Source organism: Bombina bombina, chromosome 3 (genome assembly GCF_027579735.1).
Source record: "Bombina bombina isolate aBomBom1 chromosome 3, aBomBom1.pri, whole genome shotgun sequence".
NCBI lineage: Eukaryota > Metazoa > Chordata > Amphibia > Anura > Bombinatoridae > Bombina > Bombina bombina.
In genome coordinates this window covers 369699673-369721580 of record NC_069501.1, presented here as the reverse complement: position 1 = coordinate 369721580, position 21908 = coordinate 369699673, and positions in this window count along the sequence as shown.

Sequence of the window (21908 nt, the reverse complement as noted above, 5' to 3'; positions counted from 1 at the left end):
TCAAGCGCGTGTCAGGCTAGCACAACTGATGACCTTGCGTAAACATATAAACACTATCTGATAAAAATTAGTTAATTAGAAGCTGATAGAATCTGTTTACTTGTATAATGTGATTATTTTTAATTCAATAGCACTCTGCAAATGACCCAGAACCCCCTATGTTTTTTGTGTTCTTCTTTAAAAGTTATGACAGAACAAAATACATTTTCCATTCGTTTTTGCAAGATTTTCGTTTAAACAATGTCATGACTTTTTACCATAAAAAATATGTACATCCTATAATTTAAAAGGCCAAGTGTGTTTGTCCAAAGCTGTCCGAGGAGAGGGGGGGAGAGAGGAGAGGGGGGGAGAGAGAGAGGAGAGGGGGGGGAGAGAGAGAGGAGAGGGGGGGAGAGAGAGAGGAGAGGGTAGAGAGAGAGGGGGAGAGAGAGAGGAGGGGAGAGAGAGAGGAGAGTAGGGGAGAGAGAGGAGAGTAGGGGAGAGAGAGGAGAGGGGGGAGGGGGGGGGGGAGAGAGGAGAGGGGGAGAGAGGGGGGAGAGAGAGAGAGAGGGGAGGCAGAGAGAGAGCTCAAAAGAGAGGGGGAGAGAGAGCGCAAAAGTGATGGGGGAGAGAGAGATCTCAAAAGAGAGGGGGAGAGAGAGCGCAAAAGAGATGGGGAGAGAGAGAGAGCAAAAGAGAGGGGAAGAGAGTGCGAAGAGAGGGGAGAGAGCGCAAAAGAGAGGGGGAGAGAGAGAGCGCCCAAAAGAGAGGGGCAGAGAGGACCGCAAAAGAGAGGGGAAGAGAGCGCAAAAGAAAGGGGAAGAGAGAGCAAAAGAGAGGGGGAGAGAGAGAGCAAAAGAGAGGGGGGAGAGAGAGCGCAAGAGAGGGGGGGAGAGAGTGCGAAGAGAGAGTGCAAAAGAGAGGGGGAGAGAGAGAGCGCAAAAGAGAGGGGGGGAGAGAGAGAGCACAAAAGAGAGGGGGAGAGAGAGAGCGCAAAAGAGAGGGGGAGAGAGAGAGTGCAAAAGAGAGGGGGAGAAAGAGATTGCAAAAGAGAGGGGGGAGAGAGAGGAGAGGGGGGAGAGAGAGGAGAGGAGGGGGGGAGAGAGTAGAGGGGGGAGAGGGGGAGAGAGAGAGGAGAGGGGGGAGAGGGGGGAGAGGAGAGGGGGAGAGAGAGAGAGGGGAGGGAGAGCTCAAAAGAGAGGGGGAGAGAGAGATCAAAAGTGATGGGGAGAGAGCTCAAAAGAGAGGGGGAGAGAGAGCGCAAAAGAGATGGGGGAGAGAGAGAGAGCAAAAGAGAGGGGGGGAGAGAGCAAGAGAGCAAAAGAGGGGGAGAGAGAGAGAGCACAAAAGAGAGGAGAGAGAGAGAGAGGAGGGGAGAGAGAGAGGAGAGGGGGGAGAGAGATAGAGGAGAGGGGGAGAGAGAGAGAGGAGGGGGGGAGAGAGGGGAGGGAGAGAGAGCGGGGGGGAGAGGGGGGGAGAGAGGGTTGGAGAGAGAGAATTCAAAAGAGAGGGGGAGAGAGAGTGCAAAAGAGATGGGGGAGAGAGAGAGCGCAAAAGAGAGGGGGAGAGAGCGCAAAAGAGAGGGGGAGAGAGCGCAAAAGAGATGGGGGAGAGAGAGAGAGCAAAAGAGAGGGGGGAGAGAGCGTGAAGAGAGGGGGAGAGCGCAAAAGAGAGGGGGAGAGAGAGAGCACAAAAGAGAGGGGGAGAGAGAGCGCAAAAGTGAGGGGGGAGAGAGAGAGCTCAAAAGAGAGGGGGATGGAGAGCTCAAAAGAGAGGGGGAGTGAGAGAGAGAGCAAAAGAGAGGGGGGAGAGAGAGAGCAAAAGAGAGGGGGGAGAGAGCGTGAAGAGAGGGGGGAGAGAGTGCAAAAGAGAGGGGGAGAGAGAGCAAAAGAGAGGGGGAGAAAGAGAGTGCAAAATAGAGGGGGAGAGAGAGGGGGCAAGAGACTGCATAAGAGATGGGGGAGAAAAAGAGCGTAAAAGAGATGGGGAGAGAGAGAGCACAAAAGAGAGGGGAGAGAGAGAGCGCAAAAGAGAGGGGGAGAGAGAGAGTGCAAAAGAGAGGGGGGAGAGAGAGAGAGCGCAAAAGTGAGGGGGGAGAGAGAGGGGGAGAGAGAGCTCAAAAGAGAGGAGGAGAGAGAGAGCAAAAGAGAGGGGGAGGGAGAGAGCGCAAGGGGTGGCACCGCTGTACTGCAAAAAATGGCCCGTGTGAACGGGCTTTAGGACTAGTATACAATATTAACCCAAGAGTATTTGTGATTGCAATGAAATGAAGGCAGCATATTATGTATTATTTGGTGATATTCTTAAAGTACATTAGCTTCAAAATAAAGTAGTATAAGGAATTCAACAAGGAAAGTGCCAGATTTCGTCATTTCAGTCACTGCTCTGTAAAAAAAAAAATATATGCACTGATCTCTATATAAGAAGTATAGAAATGCTCTTGCACTGCAGTGCTCTCTATATAAAATGTATAGAATGGTCTTGCTTTGCTCTCTATATAAAAAGTATAGAAATGGTCTTGCACTGCTCTCTATATAAAAAGTCTAGAAATGGTCTTGCACTGCTTTCTATATAAAAAGTCTAGAAATTTTCTTGCACTGCTTTTCAGAATTTTTTTTAAGGAAGGGAGAAATTACTGAGCTGGGAATATCTAAATACATATCTAAAAAATTGCATTCTCTGTGCTGGAAGGGACTTCTAGCTATTAAATTGTCACTTTTCCCCCTCAATATTTTCTCTGTAAGGGAGGTCAAAAAGTTGCTTTTATTGGATATAATAATTTGTCCTATTTGTATTGTCCCCATTTATTAAATATTATGTTTATTTAGGGGGCATAATAGGTATTTTGGGCTTTTTATTTGTGGCGGTCTTAAAACAATACTTGATAAACTTTTTTTTTTCTGGGTCCTAAATTTTTGAGCTGGTGTGTACATTAAAATTACTGTTTTAAAGTCCAAGGGGACAGTGCACTGTTTTCTGCATTACTGAACTTGTGTCAAAGTCAAATCCCAGAGGAAAAGTATTGTTAAGAAGGGCGCTAGAAAATATTTTTTTAAAACAGATTAACCCCATGACTATTTTACTCTAATTCAAAAACAGTTGCTGGCATTGTGATGATCCTTCTAAAACTTTTTACCCCAAAGCTTTTTTCTCAACTTATGAGGGTGCCTGTGTATATGTTTTTGTGCTTGAGTGTCCATTTGGATGTTTTTGTGCGTGCATGTGGATATCTATGGCTGCCTGTGTTGATGCATGTGAAGGTCTATGAGTGCCTGTGTGTGTGGATGTTTGTGTGGATGTCTATGAGTGCCTGTAAGTGGATGTTTGTGTGAATGTCTATGAGTGCCAGTATGTGTGGATGTCTATGAGTGCCTGTGTGGGTGGATGTTTGTGTGGATGTATATGAGTGCCTGTATGTGGTTGTTTGTGTTAATGTCTATGAGTGCCCGTGTGTGTGGATGTTTGTGTGAAAGTCTATAGATGCCAGTGTGTGTGGATATCTATGAGTGCCAGTGTGTGTGGATGTTTGTGTGAATGTCTATAAGTGCCAGTGTGTGTGCATTTGTATGTGTATGTCTGAGTGCCTGTATGTGGATGTTTGTGTGAATGTCTATGAATGCCTGTATGTGGATGCTTGCTTGTGTAAATGTCTATGAGTGCCAGTTTATGTGGATGTCTATGAGTGCCAGTGTGTGTGGATGTATATGGATGTCTATGAGTCCCTGTACGTGTGGAGGTTTATGAGTGCCTGTGTGTATTTATGTGGATATATGTGGGTGGCTGTGGGCTTTAGAATTTGGGGAGGGGCACATGTTAGAATTTTGCACTCGGAACCAAAATCTTTAGAAATTGCCCTGCAGAACCAGGCTAGGATATTTAGTATTTCTGTTTCAGTTCTGGAGGATAATAAATGTATAAACTACTCTCATTGTGTAACCTGTGCTTGAGCAAACATATTCTCTACATTTGGCCTTTTAGGGCATTCTGAAAATAGGTGTTGACAAACATTGCTATATTTAATATTGTTTCTAACAGTAAATGGTTTACATTATTCATAATTCTTAAAATAAAGAGCAGTGTGCAGCTGTTAAATCAGTCCCTAGTAAAGGAAATCAAAGAATGTTTCCTTCATCCCTATAAGAACCAATACATTTTTGTAAATATTAACTAAAATTGATGGAATTCACATACAATATATTTATCCCCTAAGGGGTGGAATTCAATAATTTAGAAAAACGTATTGAATGATTTTCTACAGAACTCTATGGAGATTTTTGTAGATAATTAAGATGATACGTTTTTTGAAAGGATTGGAATCAATCTCTTAGTTGAAACATACTTGGATTTGTTATACCTCATTTGCTCCCTTTTTCCTTTGTGTATATTCAATTTAAATACCTAAATCAGGCCTGCCCTTTGGTCAGGACAAGAGGGGCACCTGCATTGGGCCCCATGCTTTAGGGGGCCCTGCACAGTCATCAGCAGTGAGGGTATGAGAAGGTTCAATGAACATCCTGTATTTAGTTTATGAAGAAAGGTTTAAGATATTGGGAGGTGTAATATACAGTATAGTGTAATTGTTTTAGATAGGACACACTGGATATTATTAGTACAGAGGTGGAACATACAGGGGACAGGGCATACAGGGAGAGAGTAATAAAGTTGCTGGGTCGTGAGATTTCACAAATTCTGAAGCGGACTGAGACCAACCAGGGCCCCTGTGCCAAAATTTTGGCAAGGGCCCTCAATTCCTCCTTTGCCCCTGCACCATTTTTATTATTGCCATATAGAGAGTCTATTTAACATTTTTAATATTCAACATCATTGCATCCCAGTGATCCATTCTATCTGCTGGAGTGTATTAACTTGTTTACAAATATCTCCTTTATTTTGTAATAACTGCTTTTGTCTGTTGTATCCCCACCTATACTAAGCATTTCAATACTTAAAGGGATATAAAACAAGTTGGGATAGAGACAAAATATAATTATATGAACTTTAATTACTTTACCTGCAAATTTATACTGCAGTGCCTCGCCATTAACCCTTTCTTTTAAGTTTCTGAATTGCACAGCTCTAACTCCCCCCCCTCCCCCACACACACAATTCTTATATGGCTGTATGTATCTCCACCTTTGCTTTGGTAGAATTGCAAGACTTTAACACTCAGTGGGGCCTAGTTATCAAGCCGTCAACCTCAAATACGCTGTAATTCCGCAGCGTATTTGTGGCGAGGCTGATTCACCTTAGTTATCAAGCCCTAGATACCGGCAAAAGTAGAATTTAGTGACGTAAGCTTCGATCCGCCGGACTCAGTCCGACACAGATCGATGCTTACGTCACTACAGATGTTCCGCACACAAGTTCGGCACAATCTGACTACTTTTGCTAGTTATCAAAAAACTAGCAGGTACGCTCGGCACTTTTCCGGCCCAGCGTACCTGGTTTTCAATCCGCCGACCTGGAGGCGGCGGATCCCATAGGAATCAATGGGAGTCTGACCATAGCGAAAGTTCATGTTCGCTGCTGCCAGACATCCCATTCATTCCTATTGGAGCTGTCTACACCTAACACCCTAACATGTACCTCGAGTCTAAACACTCCTAATCTGCCCCCCCCTACACCGCGGCAACTAAATAAAGTTATTACCCCCTAAATCGCCGCTCCCAGCGCCCACTGCCACAATAATAAATATGTTAACCCCTAAACCGCCGCTCCTGGAGCCCACCGCAAGCTATAATAAACTGATTAACTCCTAAACCGCACCTCCCGGAGCCCACCGCCACTATAATAAATATGTTAACCCCTAAACCGCCACTCCCGGAGCCCACCGCAAGCTATAATAAACGGATTAACCCCTAAACCACCGCTCCCGGAGCCCACTGCCACTATAATAAATATGTTAACCCCTAAACCGCCACTCCCGGAGCCCACCGCCACTCTAATAAACTGATTAACCCCTAAACCGCCACTCCCGGAGCCCACCACAAGCTATACTAAATATGTTAACCCCTAAACCGCCGCTCCCATTCGCCGCCGCAACTATAATATATGTATTAACCCCTAAACCGCCGCTCCCAGACCCCGCCGCCACCTACATGATACCTATTAACCCCTATCCTGCCCCCCTATACCGTCGCCACCTATAATAAATGTATTAACCCCTATCCTGCCCCCCATTACACCGCCGCCACTGTAATAAAATTATTAACCCCTAAACCTAAGTCTAACCCTAACCCTAACACCCCCTAACCTAAATATTAATTAAATAAATCTAAATAATATTTCTCTTATTAAATAAATTAATCCTATTTAAAACTAAATACTTACCTTTGAAATAAACCCTAATATAGCTACAATATAAATAATAATTATATTGTAGCTATCTTAGGATTTATTTTTATTTTACAGGCATCTTTCAATTTATTCTAACTAGGTACAATAGCTATTAAATAGTTATTAACTATTTAATAGCTACCTAGCTAAAATAAAGAGAAATTTACCTGTAAAATAAAAACTAACCTAAGTTACAATTACACCTAACACTACACTATACTTAAATAAATTATTCCTATTTAAAACTAAATACTTACCTGTAAAATAAACCCTAAGATAGCTACAATATAATTAATAATTACATTGTAGCTATTTTAGGATTTATATTTATTTTACAGGTAACTTGGTATTTATTTTAGCTAGTTAGAATAGTTATTAAATAGTTATTAACTATTTAATAACTACCTAGCTAAAAGAAATACAAAATTACCTGTAAAATAAATCCTAACCTAAGTTACAATTAAACCTAACACTACACTATCATTAAATTAATTAAATAAATTACCTACAAATAACTACAATTAAATACAATTACATAAACTAACTAAAGTACAAAAAATAAAAAAGCTAAGTTACAAAAAATAAAAAAAATAACTTACAAACATTTAAAAAATATTACAACAATTTTAATCTACTTACACCTAATCTAAGCCCCCTAATAAAATAACAAAGCCCCCCAAAATAAAAAAATTCCCTACCCTATTCTAAATTAAAAAGTTCAAAGCTCTTTTACCTTACCAGCCCTTAAAAGGGCCTTTTTCGGGGCATGCCCCAAAGAATTCAGATCTTTTTGCCTGTAAAAGAAAAATACAACCCCCCCAACATTAAAACCCACCACCCACATACCCCTAATCTAACCCAAACCCCCCTTAAAAAAACCTAACACTACCCCCCTGAAGATCATCCTACCTTTAGTCGTCTTCAGCCAGCCGACCATCGATGGAACCGAAGAGGAGATCCGGAGCGGCAGAAGTCATCATCCAAGGGGCGCTGAAGAAATCTTCCATCCGATGAAGTCATCATCCAGGCGGCGCTGAAGAATTCTTCCATCCGGGCGATGTCAGCCAATAGAATGCAAGCTCAATCTGATTGGCTGATTGGATCAGCCAATCGGATTGAACTTCAATCTTTTTATTTTGGGTGGCTTTGTTATTTTATTAAGGGGCCTAGAGTAGGTGTAAGTAGCTTAAAATTGTTGTAATATTTTTTAAATGTTTGTAAGTTATTTTTTTTATTTTTTGTAACTTAGCTTTTTTATTTTTTGTACTTTAGTTAGTTTATGTAATTGTATTTAATTGTAGTTATTTGTAGGTAATTTATTTAATTAATTTAATGATAGTGTGGTGTTAGGTTTAATTGTAACTTAGGTTAGGATTTATTTTACAGGTAATTTTGTATTTCTTTTAGCTAGGTAGTTATTAAATAGTTAATAACTATTTAATAACTATTCTAACTAGCTAAAATAAATACAAAGTTACCTGTAAAATAAATATAAATCCTAAAATAGCTACAATGTAATTATTAATTATATTGTAGCTATCTTAGGGTTTATTTTACAGGTAAGTATTTAGTTTTAAATAGGAATAATTTATTTAATTATAGTGTAGTGTTAGGTGTAATTATAACTTAGGTTAGTTTTTATTTTACAGGTAAATTTCTCTTTATTTTAGCTAGGTAGCTATTAAATAGTTAATAACTATTTAATAGCTATTGTACCTAGTTAAAATAAATTGAAAGATGCCTGTAAAATAAAAATAAATCCTAAGATAGCTACAATATAATTATTATTTATATTGTAGCTATATTAGGGTTTATTTTAAAGGTAAGTATTTCGTTTTAAATAGGATTAATTTATTTAATAAGAGAAATATTATTTAGATTTATTTAATTCATATTTAAGTTAGGGGGTGTTAGGGTTAGGGTTAGACTTAGGTTTAGGGGTTAATAATTTTATTACAGTAGCGGAGGTGTAGTGGGGGGCAGTATAGGGGTTAATACATTTATTATAGGTGGCGACGGTATAGGGGGGCAGGATAGGGGTTAATAGGTATCATGTAGGTGGCGGTGGGGTCTGGGAGCGGCGGTTTAGGGGTTAATACATATTTTATAGTTGCGGCGGGGAACGGGAGTGGCGGTTTAGGGGTTAATACATTTATTATAGGTGGCGACAGTGTAGGGAGAGCAGATTAGGGGTTAATAAGTTTAATATAGGTTGCGGCGGGGTCCGGGAGCGGCGGTTTAGGGGTTAAACTATTTATTTAGTTGCGGTGAGGTCCAGGATTGGCAGGATAGGGGTTAATAAATTTATTATAGAGGGCGGCGGTATAGGGTGGCAGGATAGGGGTTACTAGGTATAATGTAGGTGGCGGCAGTATCCGGGAGCGGCGGTTTAGGGGTTAATACATTTATAAGAGTTGCGGCGGGGTCTAGGAGCGGCGATTTAGGGGTTAATAACTTTATTTAGTTGCAGGGGGCTCCGGGGGCACCGGTATAGGGGGTAGAACAGTGTAGTTTAGTGTGGGTGCTTAGTGACAGGCTAGAAATAAAGCTCTCAAAAAGCTGAAGAGCAGCGAGATCAGATGAGTGATAACTCTCACAGGCCACTGCTCATCGCCCCGTACTTGGTGCGTGGCTTTTTGACAGCTTTATTGATAACTTAGGCAAAATTTTTCAGGTCCGTGGCGGCGATGGTAGGCGAGCTTAGGCGGGCGTATTGAACCGGCGAAAGCAGGTAAAGTAGACACGTTGATAATTAGGCCCCAGTATCTTCTGGAGCATTCCTAGAAGCAAATAAGCTGCTGTGAACTCAGTTGAAATACAATGCCTGCGTGGGGGGGGGGGGTCAGACTACTCCAGACAGTAAATACGTAATTTTGCTTATTTTTGAAAATTATTTTAAAATACTTGCTAGCAATTTTTTAACACATTTTTTATGCAAACTATTTTTATTTAATTAGCCCTTTTAGGATATACACAGATCTCAACATGTTTTATGGCACTTTAAATACTGGCTATAGGAATGCTATATAAACAAAAATATTTAAAAGTAACACTCCCAGTGGGTGGTGGAACAGAGAGATATCTTAATTTTCTATTGTTCATCCTGTGTATAGAGGATTAGATAAGTTCAATTTACTGTAAATATAGATAGATAAGATAATAATGCTTTCCCTTGAAGCTCTTCCCATTTCATTGTGCTGTGGTTTCCTTTACCAGATGCAGCTATTTCATCTACAAAAATAAACCTATTAGTTCCTTTAATAATAAGTCTGGTGAATTGTTTTTGGGACTTTCGTTGGGGGCGGAGTTGACAGACATGCTGCACAGCTCCAAACTGGCCTAAGATCCCAAGAACCACAAAATTGTGCCCCACTGCTACTTTCCGTGTGCCTGGCATGGTCCAGGGTTTGTCAGGACCAGAGGCTGTGTCTGAGCCTGAGCTGCAGAAGCCCTATTTGGCTGTTGGTGCCTAGTGGTAAAAACCACACTCACTGCCGAAGGACGCCAGTAAAGAGGAGTCCCAGGACAGAACTGACCCCTCTGAGAAGCCGAGGAGCGTGCGAGGTTCCGGGGGTTTTTCCCGATCCCGTGATTGATGCAGCCGCTTGTAGGTCGGGGTTGTTAGCTTATGGAGGGATCCGTGGGCACCGCCTCCTCCTCACGGTGGAGAGCATCACCCGGCTAACGGTGGTGGAGGATATCCCGTGGATAAGGAGACTTCTTTCTTGTTGCTGAACGCCCCAAGGTGTAGAAATTGTTTAATGGAGCCGCTACCCAGTTTGTTGCCCTATTGAAGTTACACCGATGTGGACTTTTGCTCTGTTTTGTCGATCATCCAAGGCTGATCCTGGTAAGATCTAATCTATTGTTCCCTGGGTGAAACTTCCTGGGAGTTGTCTGACCCAAAAGGTATAATCTCTGCAAGTCTTTCGCCGCCTGTACTTATTCCATTGTATTATATGGACTGCTTACATTGCATGTAAGGAAGGCTGATTTACTAAAAAAGTTTCAGTGTGTAGCTTCTGTCTATTTGTGGCTACCTCAGATAAATCTCCTTTGGATCATATAAGTAAAATTCTGAGCTTCAGTTTTAATAATCTTCCCCGTGCTGTGTGTCTGGGAACTGTCTAAATTATCTTGAGTTTGAAACAACCTTGTGGAAGATGTAATTTATGACTGTGGCTTTATTATTTATTGGTGTTCCCTCCAATAAACTGGGTACTTTATGACTCTTTATTTTGCCTATATCATGCCTGGAGGAAGGGGTTAAAAATTGAAAGAGGAGCAGATAAAGTATGTATAAGAAGAAACTGGGAGGAGGAAAGTAAAAGAATCAAAGAAGGACTTGCTTTGCATTTTTTAACTCTGTATTGTTTATTCTGCCCAGAGTACAAATTCTGCTCATGCTACATTTATGTTAAGTGGCATAAAGTTAGGCTGGTTTAGATATTTAGTCTCTGCTATAGGAGAAGTTGGAGTATTGTGCTCCTGATAAAATCTATAAAGTGTTTATGGCCTTTATTACTTCCTGTCTGTGTTCCTAAAGTATTTTTGTGTACATAAAATAGACTCTGAGTGCACAGGTTATTTAAAAAAAATAAAAAAGGGGATGCAATCCCTCACATATCACTATATTGGTGTTTTCACATTTGTATTATGACATATAATATAATATAGTCCTAGATACACCATGGTTAACATAGTTTGACTCACGTTGTTTGTATAACTTCACTGCTATTTTTATCACCCAATTTTTAACACCAATTTTATCACCTATTTTTAACACCCAAGACAGTATAGTCCAAAATCAGGAGGTTAAAATCACTAATTTACAATCACGTCTGTAGGATATAGAAGATCGCTCCAGGTGCAATAACATAAGAATTGTTGGTCTCCCAGAAACCTCTGAGTATGAGGACCTCATGAAGGTCACTTCTATATTAATCCCCCAAGTGCTAGGTTTTCCGGCTCATCAGCTCCCACTAGCAGTTGAAAGGGTGCACAGGATTGGCCCCAGAAAACCTAGTTCTGATCCCCAAAGCAGGAGTAGAATGTGCTTTTTAAATTACTGAGATATCAAGACAAAGAAGGACTCGTACAACTATACAGAAAACCGATTCATTTATATTTGATAAAAATAAACTTTTACTGTTTCAAGATTTCTCACTAGAAACCTCTTCTAAGAGGAAACAAATGATACCGTATTATACAAAACTTTTTGATAAAGGTATGAAAGCATGATTAATGGTACTAGACGAACTCTAAATAACCCTCAAGAAGCTCAGGAATTTATTGATACTAGATAGTACAAATGGGCTCAGCCTTTTCCCTGGCTTATTAGAGAGACTGTAGGAAAGAATGAATTTTTACCTATGTGATTATGATGGCTGTGGTTGCAGTTAAGATTAATATTCTATCATGGAATATTGGGGGTATAGTATCCCCCAGGAAGCGTACACTTATTATTAAATACCTCTCCAAGACTTGGTAATGTTACAGAAAACACATCTTAAAGAGTCAGAAATCCCTAAATTGAAATGCAAATGGGTGGGGGAAATAGTGGCCGCCCCAACAGTCAAAAGGAGGTCAGGGGTAGCAATTATTTTTAATAAAAATCTGTATTATACGATTATAAGAGTGGAGGCAGACAGAAGGAAGATATATTATTGCACAAGTTCAGATTAATGGTGGTAATTACACTTTGTGTAATATATATGGTCCGAACACATTTTCCCCAGAATGTTGGGATAATATTATGTTTAAATTATGGGAATTTAATATTAGGGGGAGATTTTAATATGTCTTTGTGTCCCGAATTGGATAGACTGTCATCAAAAAATAGAGAGAATATCATAAAATTGCAAAGTATTTTAAGAAATGTTGTCATTAATTAGGCTTGGTAGAAATAAGGAGGCAAAAAAATCCATAAAGGCTAAGTTTTACATGTGATTCAAAATATCACAAGACTTTTTTCAAAATTGATATAATTTTAATTTCTAAACCATTGGCTATTTGTAAATCAGAAGTGAGTATCAATGATATTGTGATATCGGACCATGCGACAATCTCAATTACACTTTTTGCTTCATCCTCTTCTAAGAATCAAAATTCCTCCATTATTTTTCTGCGCTTTTTGGCAAATAATCCTAGATAAGTAGAAGGATTATACCACATTTAATATTGCCTACTTTAATAAAATTGAGTCTTACTGGGAAGCAGCTAAGGCTGTTATGGGGGGGGGGGAGAAAAAAAGCTTATCTCTGCAGTTGAAGAAAGAATGTTCTGGTTACGGAGTCTCAATTAGCCGCACAAGTTAGAAATTCAGTTAGACGTTATTATATTGATTAGACAGCATATAACTGGGATAAATATTGCAAGGCAAGAAGGGAAAGGGATATCTTTCTATAACAAAGATCCCAGGAAGAGGAACTCAAGATTAATCACCACTTTAGAGGATTTTATGGGAATTCTGCAAAGTTCTTGGCTAAATTAGTTAAAAAATTAGAAAGAATAGAAATCTTATTCCATCTATTAAAGTCGATAGCATAAGATACTCTAACCCTGATGATATTAATAAAGTGTTCCTTGAGGTTTTCCAGAACCTGTATACAGAATCAGAAGTTGATGTGGATAATTTTACTAATTTTTGGATTAAGATTAAAATATCCAGGATTTCTGAAGGAGAATTTAAAGTGCTGAATCAGCCTATTTCCGAGGATGAGATTCTCGATGCTATTCAATCAGCCAATATTAATAAGGCTCCGGGACCCAATTTTTTACCGATAGAATTAAACAAAATCTTGAAAGATGAAATCAAAGTCACTTTAATGAATTTATTTAATTTCTATTTTTATTCTAGTAATGAAATGGCAAACTATTTTTCTGCCACGCGTATCTCGCTGATATTGAAGAAAGGTAAGGATCCAGAGGATCCGGGGCCTACAGGCCAATTTCAGTTCTTAATGCCGATTATAAAATATTAACTGCCATCATTTCATCAAGGTTAGCCATTCTCCTGGATAAAATTATACATCCAGACCAGACAGGATTTATGAAACTAAGAAATTCACTTAAAAATATTCGAAAAGCTACATCATTTCTTGATTATGTTTGGAATCTAGATTTAAATAAAGACGAATATAGAAGATATAAGGATGCAGCGATTCTCACTGTTGACGCTGAAAAAGCGTTTGATGCAATTAATTGGAATTATTTATTTGCAGCCCTAGAGAAATTTAGATTTAGAAATCAATTTGTGGGATTTATTCGAAATCTTTATAAAAACCCTATATCATATTTATCTATCAATGGTACTCTTTTGCCAAAAATACATCTCAAAAGAGGGACAAGACAGGGTTGCCCTCTTCTCCTTTACTTTTTAACTTAGCATTGGAGCCATTTGCCATATTGTTGAGGGACAGTTTACCAGGGATTTCTATGGTTACGCATAGTTTAAAAATCCTGCTGTATGCAGATGATTTACTTGTTTTTCTTGATATTACACAACAAACTATTCCACTAGTTTTGGGACTTTTCCACTTCTTTTCGTCTTTTTCCAGTTATAAAATAAACTTTGACAATAGTGAATTATTATGGTTGTGCAAAACCGGGACCAATCTTTTAAATCATCCATTTAAAGTTGTGGATTTGTTTCGCTATCTGGGCATAGTTCTTTATAGAAATCCAGGGAATTGGTACAAATTGAATTTTCACCCGATGGTTCAAAAAATTAAAGCTGATTTGGAAATGTGGTCCTCTCTCTTAATCTCTATCTCAGCTAGGGTTAACCTGATAAAAACAATTATTTTTCCACGGATATTGTATCTCTTACAAAATCTTCCATTATTATTATCCAATAGGGATATTTCAGATTTATATTTTGGGCAGTCTAAATTTATATTGGGCAAGGAGAAGCCCCGGATCACATTAAAAAGGTTAATACTAAAATGGTTAGCAGCTGGTTTGGCCCTACCAGATCTAAGATTATATAATTGTGCAGCGTTAGCCAAGATTGCACTTGATTGGATTGGTTTGCATCATCCGATTTAGAAACATTTTTGGTAGCTCCTTTTTCTCTAAAAGCTATTCTACATTGTCCACCAAAAAGACTACCCTTTAATGTTGCTAAGTTGATATCTATAAAAAATATAATTATAGCATGGCATAAAATCTGTGGTGTATCAAAGGTGTCCCCTGTATTTTCGGACTTCTTACCGATAATGGGTAATCCGGAGTTTATTCAAGGTGTATGTCAAGATGTATTTAGGCGATGGGCGGATTCCGGTCTGCTTTATGTTTACCAAATCTTGGAGTCAAAACAAATCTCGACCTCAGAGTACCTTTTCCAAAAGTTTAACCTCCCGAGGTCTAATTTATTTGCTTATTTTCAGTTGCAGCATTTTATTTTTACTCAGAAGTGGGATCTTGAAGCCTTGTCTGATTGGTCCGATGTCAAGAGTGTCATTCGAAGACTCGCGGCAGGTTTCACTTCAATATCATTGATCTATGATATAATGTTGGCTAAACAGGGTGAATTATATCTTAAAGGGACATAATACTCATATGCTAAATCACTTGAAACTAATGCAGTATAACTGTAAAAAGCTGACAGGAAAATATCACCTGAGCATCTCTATGTAAAAAAGTAAGATATTTTACCTCACAATTTCCTCAGCTCAGCAGAGTAAGTTCTGAGTAAAAACGTATACTCAGCTGCAGCTCAGCTGCCGCTAAAAAAAAAAAAAAATGAAGAAATTAACAACAGCCAATCAGCATCAACAGTGCTGAGGTCATGAACTCTTTTACTGACTTAACTCTCATGAGATTTCATAGTAAACTTCCTTTAAACTGAATAGGAAAATGACATGAGAGTGCACGAGGCTCAACCCCTTAGCTGTCCCAGGACAGACATACTGATTTGTTGCTTAGAAGTCCTTTACAATGGGATGTGGCTACAGAGGAACTTTTGAGGTAAAATATCTTTCTTTTTTACATAGAGATGTTCAGGTGATATTTTCTAGTCAGCTTTTTACAGCTATACTGCATCACTTTCAAGTGTTTAAACATTTGGGTATTATGGCCCTTTAATAAATTATGCAATTTCTGGGGTAGGTATTTTCCTATCTTAGAGGAGGACAGGATAAAACAAAGCTTCACGATTTTAGATAAACTACAGATTTCTATGTCATGAAAAGAATCTCATTTAAAACTGATTAATAATTATTACTTATCCCCTTATAAAATGTCCAGATTTTTCCCATCACAATCCTTTGTGTGTTCACGTTGTTCATTTAACAAGGCGGACATTTTTCAACTATTTTGGTCATGCCCTAAAATTCTGCAATTTTGACAGAAGATTTGGTATTGGTATAGTAAATACTATAAGGACTTGAGACAGCTCACAGCAAAAGAGATATTTTTTCTTACAATTTATGAGCTTAGACCTAAGATGGTAGTTAAAGGCATTTAATAGTTAAAAGTTGGAAAGATCATGTTGCCCCAAGTTTTTCTCTCTTTTTTTAAAATAAATGCAATACCAGATCCTGTTTGAATCTTATCATACGAAATTTTCAGTAGAAGCTAGGATAGGATAAAAAGCTTTCTGTTGGATTGGCTTCCAATCATTAAATCCTATTCTCTCCCAGTTCAAAGGCGTATCCTTACCCCATTTTTAAATTCTATCCCCTTTGCTGAACTTGTGTTAGCCAATTTATTTCCCCCAGCATGTTTGACTAGATCTAGGGAGCCTGGTCATGGATATTAAGGGAAGGTTATGTCTGAAGGAGTAATCTGAATTGAAGCATAGTCGATAAGCTACTATTAAGTAGTGTTGGTTACCAGTGAATTGGTTGCAAGAGTGTACCCGGCGGGATGGAGGGCGTTTAGATTAAGGAAGGGTGTTTCTCCACCTTTTTTTTTCCTTTCTTCCCCTCATTGTTTTGTAGCGTTTTGTTTTTGTTAGGTAGGTTTTGGTGGGTTTTCTCTTAGATAATTAAAAAAAAAAGCCCCAAGTGTACATTTATAAAACCTTATTATTGACTCCAGATTTAATCATATGGTGATTACTATTGCCATATTAAAGTAAATATGAGTAATTGCTCTGGATCATCCTAATCAGATTTACTTATTTTTACTCTGTTTTTGTTTATGATGTTTGTTTTTTGCTATAACGTATGTTATGCTACTATGATTATTATTAATGCCGTATAGAAAGAATGCTAGTTATATTATTATTGGAAAAATTATGATACAGAGGGGATTTTTTGTAGGATGTGTTGATTTATCTGTAATGTGGATCTGATGTTAACTTCTCCCCCCCCCCTTTCTATTGTTTGTGTTTCTTTGTATATTTATTTCTACATCTTTGTGCATCCTGCATGGTGGAAGGGAAAATGGAAATCTTTTTTTTTGTTTGTTTTTTGAATGGTACAAATTATATTTATTGGTGTTTCCATTTTTCAACTACATGTAAACGCATTTATCAAACAGCCAAATCCACAATTAACAAAAAAAGTGTAGGTACCATAAAATTAATCATACTTGTCCAAGGTTTCAATATTTTTTAGTGTGAAAATTAAATGAAACAAACATTTTACAATACAATCATACTTATATATTTGTTTATTTACGGAAATCTTTGTTTTTTTATTTACACTGTTGGGTCATAAATAAAATATATTTTTTTAAAAATAAATAATAATAAGTCTGGTATTGTTAAAGGGGCATTGAACACTTAATTGAAATTTGCATTAATGTTTTGTAGATGATCCATTTATATAACCCATCTTGTAGTATTTTTATAAAAATGTATAGTTTTGCTTATTTTTTAAGAACATTGTTCTGATTTTCAGATTCCTAACCAAGCCCCACAGTATCAGATGTATACACATGTTTACAGACTCCTGCAGGCTCCTGTTTAGGTTATCTGTCTTTTAATATGCAGGGAAAGGGGGAGGTGGGGAGTGTCTGCTTTTTTTATTTACACAGCCCCCTTCAGTGGGTGTCCCAGACTACATCATCAACAGTGCTAAACTGGGAGCTTCTAATTAAGTTTTTAGATTGAAATGATTTTTATTGTGCACATATAAGAACAAAGTGTTACCTCAAAAAAGAAAAAGAAAAACATACATGTACAGTACAAGAATCTCGTGGTTTAAGTACATAACTAAATTCATAGCATAAGTGAAACAAATAACAAATGTCACTGTGTGTTCCGGAACTTCTATCTATTAGTTCCTTTCCATTATCTTGTGTGATGAGCAAAGGTAAGTTAAGTTGTACAATAATAGACAATGAGTAAACTCAGGGAAGCCAAACGTCTTTTCCACTCCAAAGGCAACAAACCAGATTATCTCCTAGCCAGGCACTTACGTGAAAGGACTGCTCAAGCTAGAATTTCCACCCTACACATAAATAGATACAGAGTTACCAACCCAAAAGATATTGGTGCTGCATTTGCTAATTATTATTCTCACCTATACAACTTGCGCTCCTCTCCTGATCAGGCGGCTCCCACATCCGAACTTATCCTCACTTGCCCTTGAAACAGCTCACTCCCGAACATATTAAACTATTGGATAACCCATTTACCATTGAGGAAGTTGCGAAAGCCATTTCTAGACTGAAATCACGAAAATCCCCGGGTCCAGACGGTAAACTGATATTTTCGATAAAACTTTTCGAGCGCAGCTGGCACCTATTCTCCTGCACGTCTTTAATTTGGCAGGGAGTAAGGGACTCTTCCCAGAAGAGTTCTTATAGACCTCAATAAAAACTCTGCCCAAACCAGGGAAAACCCCTGTTCAATGCTCTCATTTTAGGCCTATCTCACTTTTAAATTTAGATGTCAAGCTATATGCAAAAATCCTTGCGAGTCGCTTGAATAAAATTATCCCCTACCTAGTAAACCCCAATTAGGTGGGCTTCACACTGGAGTGCCAGGGCCCAGATAATACAAGGAGACTCCTAAACATATTTTTGGAGGCCAGTCGGCTGGGTCAACAATGCGTAGCTATATCTCTAGATGCTGAAAAAGCATTTGACGAGTTGACTGTCTATACATGAGAGAGGTGCTGGATCACTTTGGGTTCCCGTCAACACTTAGCACTCAAATTATGGCATTATATTCTACGCCTTCCGCTAGGGTAAGGGGGATAGGTTTTTGCTCCCCTCAGTTTCAAATCTCCAATGGCACTCGCCAGGGGTGTCCATTATCTCCACTCCTGTTTGCTCTTATGATGGAGCCTCTGGACGATTTGGGGATCCCAGGAAATCAGAGGAATACATATTCACAACACTATACAAAATGTTGCATTATTCACAGATGACTTAACCGTGTTAACAACTTATCCTCTAATATCACTTTCAAAATGATTTGCTTTACTTGAGGAATTTGCTAAAATCAGTTTCTATAAACTCAATTATACTAAAACTAAGGCATTTGCTCTAAATATTTTAGATCCTGAACTCTTGAAACTAAAACGGAAATTTCCTTTCAAATGGTCTACTACTAGCTTAAAACACCTAGGGGTAATCTTGTAAAATACCTACAATTATCTCTTCTAATTTTGATCTTTTGCAGCGCAACTTCAAAGACTATATGACGCATTGGAATTCCCCAAATCTATTGTGGTGGGGCAGAATTGCGGCCATTAAGATGAACCTGTTGCCAAAACTGACCTATCTTTTTTGACGTCTGCCACTTCCCATACCTAAGTCTGTCATCACACAAATTCAAAAATTGTGCAAAGAATTCATATGGAAACACAAGCATCCTAGGGTGGCTATGAAAATCTTATCCACCCCGATTCAGGCTGGAGGAGCTGTGATGCCTAATTTGGTTATGTATCATGAAGCCTCCTGCTTAGCTCACATATCAGCGTGGGGGGAGACCTCCCCCAGTAGTAAGTGAGCTGAATTTGAACAAGCCTCACTCCCCCAGGCAATTTCACTCAGAGATCTAATCAGGATACCAAAACACACACGAGGTTCATATTTGACCTCAAACTATATAATTGCTTCCAATCTTAAATTCTGGGACAAAATGTGCCACAAAAGTAGAATATCACCCCATCCTTCCACAATCCACTCAATTTCAGGTCTGCTTCGGGCTCTTCCAGATCCTCATCCCAATGGGTGGAGGGCTCTAGAAATCAGACAAATAAGACATTTATTTCTGAATAAAAAAATACTCTCAGTTGTTCAGTTCCAAAACCAATTTTCACCAACTACATTGCTAAAATTTGAATTCTTTAGAATAAAAAGTTTCCTGAGATCCTGGGGCTTCTTATCTACCCCTCTGAGACAAATGACTGGGAGGCACGATGGGTGACAGAAAAATTGCCCACAAGAATATTTTTTCTTGCTTATTCAGATATTTTAAATTCACCCCCCATGTTTAAAAATGCTTACATTAAAAATTGGGAGATGTCTCTGAATTTTGAAGCTTCGGACTAAATGTGGAAAGCAGCATTTAACTACAAAGTCTATGAACTGTTCCACTTTATACGAACTTCATTTTAAAATCCTAAACCAATGGCACTACACTCCATTAAGCCTATTTAAAATATCCGATGCAAACTCTCCCTTGTGCTGGAGGGAGTGTGGTAAGATTGTCACCCCTCTACACTTGTGGTGGGAATGCTCTAAACTCCACCAAGTGTGGATGAGAGCCCTCTACTGTTGCAGAAAATTGGGCATGTAGGGCCCTGATAGTCCACAACCTGCTCTTTTTCACTTGCTTCCCAACAAGCTCCCCCGGCATATTCTGCTTCTGTGTGTGTACATTTTTATGGTAATTGCCAGAGCATGGCGACGACCCAAGGGCCCGAGGTGGAGCCAGGTTCTGTCAATAATATCACATATTCAATCAATGGAAAGTACTGTGTTTGCTGCCAACAATAACATATCATTACACTGTCTATGTTGGGAGGCATGGAGGCAGTGCCCAGGGGGAGGGTTGGGGCACAGTTAGTGGGTTCTCTGCAGAATTGTATCCATTGAAACTCAGCCCAATTAGGATAAGGTTAACCTAAGTTAAAACAGTCATCCCCTCTAGTATAACACACCTTTTTTATTTTTTCTTCTTTATTTTTCCCTTCCCCTTCACTCTCATCCCCCTCTCCTCCCCAATCCATGTTTCTCCCCTTAGTCCTTTTAATGTATATACATTTCTCCAGTATTCTAGTATATAAAACATAATTTAATAGATCTTGTGATCGGCACCCACACCTCATTCTTTATGACTTCAGCTATTTTGGTGATCCAAACTAGTTGACAAACTATATGAAACATACACTTGCCAAGAATTGTTGTTGATAGACATATGCCAAAATAAACATGCCTGTTAGAATTGTATAGAATAAGTCTATAGGTGATAATGTAATTGGCATTGATTATCTCATAGAATTAAGTTGTGATGTAAAATATTGTACACTGTATGGGGAAAAAAAGGAAAAAGAAACCAAAGAAAATCTTTTATTAGATTGATGATATACACATTGCATTGTTTTTGTATTATTTGAAAACCCTAATAAAAATCATTTGTAAAAAATAAAAAAAGACAATGAGTATATATAGCCAGAAAAAAATAGCAACCACTTTTTTAATAAGTGAGATCCCTCCATTTCAAGCCCTTGGACTGTTATATCTCTGCTTCTCTGTGTTCTAGGTTCCTTATTAGTCTGTCCCAGAAGCATCCAATAGAACCAGATTTTAATAAAAGTACCAGTCGTATTCTGTAGATATTCTGCCATCTCATACATAGTATATACATTATCAATTCTGATCAGGATCTCGGCCCAATCTGGTACACCAACCTTCCAATATTTTGGTATACTTGTCTTGACAATGGTGCAGATCATTTTAAAGAAGGTATTGATATGTGACTTAAATCTAATATTCTTCTCGTTTAACAATGCCTGTGAGGCTAAAACTAATTTTTTCATCTAATAATTCCCCCAGGAAGTCAGAAACTCTCAACCAAATTGTCCTTATCCTAGGGCATTCCCACCACATGTGGATATAAGTACATTTAATAGGGCATCCCCTATAACAGTTTTGGGAACCTCCCTTTACTGTATGTGCAGATTTAAATGTAGTTAAATACCATTTAAAGACCGATTTATTGGCATTTTCTCTCAGATCTGCACTGAGTGTTAGAATCATAAAAAATGGAATTCCACTACTCTATAGTTAATACTTTGTCCAAGTCTAGTTCCCAACGAAGGGCAGTCGTAGACTTGGACTTAACACTGCTAGATTGAATGTCCAAGTATAGGGCATTCAATCTAGTAGTCTATTCAGGGAATCACAGAATCTTTCCAGAATCGAGGTTGGGCCTGGAGTATAAGAGGCAATACACTTACGTACGGCCTCCATTATCTGCAGATTTAGGAACCAGTGCAAAGGGAGGGGATCTAATTTGTGTTAGTAATTGAGTATACTTAAGGGGGATCTTATCTACCAAAAAGTCCCCTACTCTATAGAGACCTTTATTCTGCCATTTATCTATAATTTAGGAATTAGGTATTTTACCGGTATGTTTAGGGAATTTGCTGGCAACAACCCACCAGCTCTAGATGCTTTCCTCCATA